Source organism: Panthera tigris, chromosome B1, assembly GCF_018350195.1.
Source record: "Panthera tigris isolate Pti1 chromosome B1, P.tigris_Pti1_mat1.1, whole genome shotgun sequence".
Taxonomy (NCBI): domain Eukaryota; kingdom Metazoa; phylum Chordata; class Mammalia; order Carnivora; family Felidae; genus Panthera; species Panthera tigris.
The window spans coordinates 158918794-158926516 of NC_056663.1; the positions used below are offsets into that span (position 1 = coordinate 158918794).

Here is a 7723-nt window from a genome sequence, read left to right on the forward strand (position 1 = left end):
CCATCTCCTGGAATCCATTTTTGCAGCATACATTGTCACTTGATGGCTCAAGAAAAGTGTCATTTTCTTATCAAGGAAGAGGGAACGAATGACTCTTGGGCAGTAAGCCAATAGCGAATGCCACATTGGGCCATTTCTTCTTAAAGCAGAGAATAAGAGCAACCCAGGAAAGGGCTTATTATTTTCTAATGGTTACTTTGTAAAAAAACAACTGTTTTTGGATTTAAACAAATCATTCATGCAAGGAGGTACCTCATTAGCAGAAAAGTTACCATATTCTAAAGGGAAATTGATTTTCTATTTTTTGCCCCACCTTAGGCCTCAATTCCTTCAGCATATTCTCTCTTGGCCCACCCAAACCCAGGCTAGGTTAGGTGTACTTCCTGTGTATTATCAAGTACTGCTTACCTCCTCATAGTACAGCACTTACCACACCGATTATACTTCCTGTTTATTTTTCACCCCTGCAGTAGCAGCTATGATGGGTACACCAAACTCTGTTTCCTTTCTTTTGCACCCAGCTACATTTCCCAACCTCCTTTGCAGTTGGGTGTGGTCACTGACTCAGTCTGGTGCAGGCAATGTGGGTAATGTGGTGTGAGCCACTTGCAGGCTTGGCCATAAAAATTAGCCATCTGATCTCCTAGTTCTTTCCTTCCCACCTGCTGGCCGAAGGGAGAGGGCTCTGTGGGCACAGAGGAATGTGGGACAAGGAATAGCTGCCTGGAGTGGAATACCTGTCCTCTTTCCAACCTGAATCAGACTGAGATGAAATGCTGAAGAGTATGGTTTATTACTGTGCTAAAGCCACTAAGAATTAGGTGCTCATGAGTGTGTGTGTGCTTTTGTTACAGCACTTACCCCCCACCCCCGACTAATACAATTCCTCATTAGAATGAAAGCTTCTTGAAAATAGAAGCCTTTGCCATCTTGATTTTTTTGTTTGGCTCAAGAGGTGGGATGAAGCGGAGGGGGATGGGGAGAGATGAGGGGAAAGAGGTGGGATGAAGTGGGCTGTGATCCACAGGGAGGAGTTAGTGGCAGCAAGTCAGGCGGCTGAAGAGGGCTGGAGAAGGGCCTCCAGGGGCCTTGGGGGCAGAAGGTCAACGTGAGGTGGGAAGAGGAAGATAGCTTTGTGCAGGTTTCAGCTAGCTGGGGTAGAGGGGTGTTTGTCTCCTACTTTTTGCATGGACTTTGTATGCATTTTATATGGGTATTCCTTGGCCTAGAATAGCGTCTGTCATGTAATTGGCACTTAGTACATTTTTAAATGAAATTAATATAATTCTTTTGACTTGTTATCAAGGGGCCACTATGTGCCAAAATTGCTTTAACTTTGTAATGTTATCTTGGTAATTTTTTGTATCTCCTCCTAGCTCAACATTGAAATTTAATGGTAAATCTCTTTAAAAGGGGATGGAGTTACCTGAGGTGATCGTCCTCCTTGGCAGCAACAGAGGGAGAGAAAAAGCTGCCTGTCAACTTTTGAAACTGCATTACTGGGAAGAAGACACCCCCTATCCCGACCCTGGGATAAAGTGAATGGTGGAAGCTTTTCCTCAATTTTTAAAAAATGTATGTATGTATGTATGTATGTATGTATGTATGTATTTATTTATTTAAAGAGTGTGAGCAGGGGAGAGGCAGAGGAAAAGAGTGAGACTCTTAAGCAGGCTCCATGCTCAGCATAGAGCCCAACTTGGGCTCCATCCCATGACTCAGGGATCATGACCTGAGCAGAAATGAAGAGTCAGATGCATAACCTTAACTGACTGAGCTACCCAGGTGCCCCTTATGTGTTGAAAAGGACACTCAAAACATTTAAAGATCAAAAGGACAGTGTCGACAAGGTGCCCTAATGTAAAGTCAAGTGAGAAGGGAATATTCCTGCTGTTATTCCAGGCACACATATGTGCTGGCATTGCTGAACCTCTAAACAGTATTTCTTAGTGGCTTTTGAAATACCAATGATATCAACTAGAGTATCTCTTTAAAAGTGTAAATTCTGAAAAAAAATAAAAGTGTAAATTCTGTATTTTTAAACCAGCTCTCCTGCTCAGAGAAGCAGGAGAAACATTGCTACCTAACCTGCTTTTTCTTTCTTGTATTATTGTTTTTCACTATGTTAATTGGAAAAAAAAATTTAGCATCTCCCATTCCATCAAATCCCTTTAACTAGCTAATGTCCATGCTAGGAAAAGACCCAAAACCAGCTACTGGATTTCCTTCCTACTGGCAGTGGTTGGGGTGGGACAGTTACAGGCACCCTCTCTGGCCTCTGTTTTTATTCGTTTTCTTTCATCCCTCAGCTGCAAAGCATTGCTGGTCCCCTATCTTACAGATCTTCACAAATTTCATGCCGCAAAGAGTTTGGCTCAGGTTAGGTAGTTGCTGACTGCTTTTTCATCTCAAAAATGACCACTGGAATTCTCACTGTTGGTAAGAGTGAAAAATGATACAACCACTTCAGAAAAACCATCTGGCAGTGTCTGCTAAAGTTAAACATATAAGTGACCTATCTCCCAGCAATTCTACTCCTAGACACATCCCAAGAAAAGGGAATGTTTTGTCCACAAAAAGGCATGTATACCAATGTTCGTAGCAGCTTTATATATAATAGCCCCCAAACTAAAACAACTCAAATGTCCATTAACAGGACAATGGATAAACATTATGGCATATTTATATCATGAACTACTACACAGCAATATCATAAGAACAAACTACAGATACATATAACAATACACATAGCTCCCCAAAACATTACACTATGCAAAAGAAGCCATACACAAACCAATAAATGCTGTATAATCCCTTTCGTATAAAGTTCAAGAACAGACAAAACTAATCTACAGTAATATAAATAAGAACAGGGCTACTTCTGGGTGAGGGGAGGGGGCTATTGACTGGAAGGGTTATGAGAGAATTTCTCTGAGAAGAGGGAAACATTCTAAATATTGATTTTGCCCGTGGTTTCACAGATTTTTATATATGTAAATCACTCAGCTATTTTTTTTAAGATTTGTGCATTCTACTTTATTTAATTCCAGAAAGATAGATGGTTTCCATGGCTCTCAAGGAGCAGATCCACACATCTGCACTTTCCACTTCCCTACCCATTCTTGTCTACCCTTCCTGCACTCCACAGGCCTCTGCAATTTTTTGTGTTCTTACTTACTGGAAGCTTCCTGAAGTAGTCAGTCCCTGCTTAGTCTCCTTTCTAGAGTTGCCTGTCATTGCTATTGTCGTGAATGGTGCCAAGGCTGATGGTCCTGTGTGTTTACTGGCATCACCCCCCCCCCCCCCACCAAGAGTAGGTTACCAGCTAGAACAGCACAGACTTGGCCTTTATAGCCTAAAGTAGCTGTTGCTGATCTTTTTTTTTCAATAGTTCTTTTAAATCTTCTAATTTTTATTTCTTCAGCAATTTGTATCTTTTTCACAAATTGCCTATAGCTTTTGGGGGTGAATGAAAAAAAAAATACTAATGCTTTGGTTGGTGAATTTAATCAGGACCACTGTGATTTGGGACACAAGCCCAGATAGGTTTGCCAAACAGAGTGATTGTGGTGCCAGAGGAACTTGGTGATCCACTAGCAGTGGAGGATTTATAATACCAAAGGCTGGGACTCCGGAAGGCCAAGATTAAAGCCGGTTAAATAAACCTGAGTGTTACAGTCAGAGAATAAACACAAAAAATAGAGCATAGGCCCAGTGTAAAAGGCCTCACATTTCTAGCTCCTTATACCTGAATTTTTTGCTCAGAACTTCACAAACTATAAAATCCAGGTTTTTCAGGGCAAAAGTGCCAACCCATTTGGACAGAATCCAACTTTTGTTCCAAAGTGGAAAAATGATTCTCTGCCCACAGTTGAATCACAGTAACCTAACCCAGAGAGAGAAAAAAATGTTAAGCCTAAAGTATGCCCTCTTTAAAGTACTGAACATTCCGAGTCACCCACAGAAAGGAAAATAGCAGTGAATTAGAGGAGAGATTAAAGAACCATCTTGATTTGGAAGAAGACCTGTCCTTGAGGGCAGGCAGCTTTCTTTGCCGATTCCCGTTACTGGAAGGAAGATAGAGAGGGCAAACGGTCACTTTTTGAGTGAAGGCAACTTGCTAAGGAGTCATGATCCTCTAGGCTGCTGGTTCTCCACCCTGGCTGCACACTGGAATTATGTGTGGATTTTTGAAAAGCTCTGAGGCCTGGATCCTACCCCAGAGATTCTGGGGTGTGACCTGAGCATCTGGATGTTTCAAATCTCCCACCTGGCTTTAATATGCTGCTGAAGTTGAAAACCAATGATATATAGACATATACAAACCAATGAGATATAATTTACCTATAAAATTCACCACTTAAAGGCATACAATTCAGTGGATCTTCGTATATAAAGAGTTGAGCAACCAGCACCACTATATAATTTCAGAACATTCCCATCACCTCAAAAAGAGCCTCAGTATCTATTCAGTGCCTATTTCCCCTTCCTTCAGTGTTTCTCCTGGAAAATATGAATCTATTTTCTGTTTTTATGGATTTACCTATACTAGATGTTTCATCTAAATGGAATCATATAATATGTAGCTTTTTTGTTAGACTTTTTTCACTCATCATAATGTTTTCAAAGTTCATGTTGTAGCACATACTGGGACTTCCCTCCTTTTTATGGCTGAATAATTTTCCATTGTACGGGTAAAATACATTTTGTTTTTGCATTCATCAGGTGAGGGACAGTTGCATTACTTCTACTTTTTGGCTATTATGAATAATATGGCTATGGACATTCACATACAAGTATTTTTGCAAGTGTATAGCTTCATTTTTCTTGGGTATATACCCAGGAGTAGCTTTGCTGTGCCATGTGGTAGTTCTATATTTAACTTTTTTGAGGAACCACCGCAGTGGCTACACCATTTTACACTAGCAGTGTATAAGGATTCCAATTTTTCCAGAGCCTTGACAAAACTTGCTATTTTCCATTTTTTGTAAATATAATATGAATGGAGTGGTATTCATTGCGGTTTTGATTTGCGTTTTCCTAATGATTAATGCTGTCAAGCACCTTTTCATGGACTTATTGGCCAGGTGTACACCTTCTTTACAAATGTCTATTTAAAAAAAAGAAATGACTATTTAAATCCTTTGCATATTTTTATATGAGGTTATTTGTCTTTCCATTGTTGAGTTGTAAGAACTCTACATATTCTGGATTCTACACCCTATCATATATATGGTTTGTAATTTTTTTCTCCCATTCTGTGAGTTGTCTTTTCACTTTCTTTTAAAAAAATTTTTTTTAAATGTTTATTTATCTTTGAGAGAGAGAGAAAGACAGAGCACGAGTGGGGGAGGGGCAGAGAGAGAGGGAGACAGAGAATCTGAAGCAGGCTTCAGGCTCTGAGCTGTCAGCACAGAGCCCAATGCGGGGCTCTAACCCACAAACCATGAGATCATGACCTAAGCCAAAGTCAGACACTCAACCGACTGAGCCACCCAGGTGCCCCGTGTTTTCACTTTCTTAATGCATAAAAGTCTTCAGTTTTGATAAGTCAAATTCACCCACCTTTTCTTTCATTGCTTGTGTATTTTGTGTCATATCTAGGTCACATGAATTTTGATAACACGTAAAATGGTCACTTCTTTTTCTTTAGCTGTTTTAGGCAGCATCTAAGATGGCTCCAATGATCCCTGTCACCAGATGTTCATGCTGCTGTGGAAACCCCTTCCCTTGACTGTGGACAGGACCCTATCACAAAAGTGATGGGATGTCACTTTGAAGATTAGGTTACAAAAAGACTATGATTGTCTTGCTCTCTTTTGCTCACTCTCTTACTCTGAGGGAGGCTGCTGCTATGTTGTGAGCTGCCCTCTGGAGAGGCCCACCTACCAAAGGACTGAGGGAAGTCTCTGGCCAACAGCTAAATCACCAGGAGCTAAGTCACCCACCTAAGCTGTACCCCAATTCCAGACTCCCAGAAGCTGAGATGATAAATACTTATTTTAAGCCACTGAGTTTTGGGGTAATTTGTTACATAGCAATAGAAACCTCAAACAATGACTTTTTGCAAAGGCAAAATGGGGGAAATTACTAAGCTAAAGACCTAGCAGCAAAGCACTCTTGCCTGTAGAGTTAAAGTGAATGGAATTCAGCTGATCAGCCAAATAGTATTCACTGAGCCATCACTACACAAGTGGTGTTATTTACTAATGGACTTCCAACCAAAAAGATATATAACATATATTTAATATAATGTATGATATGCATGATAGAATGATATAATAAACTACATGTAACTAATTTTAGTTCAGTAAACACCTACGCCTGTATCTCTGAAACACTCATTCAGAACATCTGAACCATTTTCTCTCTTCCCTTCTTCCCCTTATTCACAGCTGTTTTCACTACTTCAAACTGTGAAGTTACTGAATACAAGTAATTATATCTACATAAGCAAGACCAGGTTAGAGAAATAACTTAGTTATCTAAATAATATACACAATAAATAAAGTGACCATATCACTCGCTCCCATGGCAGTCTTGATTTCAAGTCTTTCTCATGGTCTGAATGTGTCCTGTTTGGGGTTCAGAAAACAGGGCTACCACATATATACCGTGAGGTCAAACAGTAACTATTTGGAATCTCTTACAGGTTTATATACTTCACTTCTATTTCAACTAAGTCATTTCATTTGCACCAACAATTGGGAGCTGTGAGGGTCACTGAGTGAAAACTTTACCAAGAATTTGAGATGCTGTAATTAATAAATAAATCATAGACCATCTTCAAAGCCCAGAAAGTTCCAAAACAGGAGCAGCAACTTAAGAGGTTCTGTGTATGGATTTGGCTGAGTCTAAATAAGGATAATAAGGAACTTGCCTTACACTGTCTGAGGGAAAAGCCAAAGCAGGGTCACTTCTAACACAAATCCCAGACAGATGGGTTGTTTTCCTTCGAGGAGCTGAGCTGCTGGCTGGAGAGAAGAGAAAACCTTTGGCATTCCTGTCCTTGACAACTGTTGTTCCTTTCATCTTCTCTCATAAGGAATCTGCTATGTTGTCCAGTCCTGATGCAAAATACTTATTCCAAAAAAGCACATGAGTGTCTGGTCTGGCAATAAGAAGGGGCCTTTCCTTTCACTTTCTGCTCCTTTGTACCATGCACTCTTTAATGCTTGGTGGAGGTGGGGGTGGGGAGGTGGGGAGGTGGGGAGTGGAGAGCAATTAGAAACAGAGAGACAGGAATTTGAACCTTGAGTCAATTAAAATTAATCTGTCTTTTCAGAGCCTGAACGTTATTTGGGGATGTTAAAGAGCTTGGTAAGGTAGAACCCGGTTCCATAAATGTGGACTAAATGCAGTTTTGTTTCAGCACAGTAAGCATTGACTGAGTGGCTGTGAGGTGGCAGACACAAGGCTGGAAACTGGGGTGCAGGAATGAATGATCCTGGACCTGCTCTCCCTTGGTAGATTGCCCAGCATCCAGCCCCAGCATTGCAGCTGAACTCCCAAGGGCCATGTACTCAGACCTCATACAGTACAATTGCACCCCCCACCCAAGTCTGCATGCACCTTCAGAACCGAACTCAGCTTCAGGATCAGACAGAAGCTCAGATAGGGTTTCAATAAGGTCTTTGCCTTCCTTGATTTTAAGAGGTGCAAAGTGTACAAGCTCACCCCATTGTGAGACGTCCCGGCAAGATCTTCTTGGCTGCTCTGCAGC

General features: G+C 40.9%; 1 pseudogene; it reads right to left on the reverse strand.

The window, feature by feature from the left end:
• LOC102958789 overlaps window positions 1–1497 on the reverse strand; it is a 9551-nt pseudogene extending 8054 nt beyond the window's left edge.
• Between the last annotated feature and the right edge of the window lie 6226 nt (window positions 1498–7723).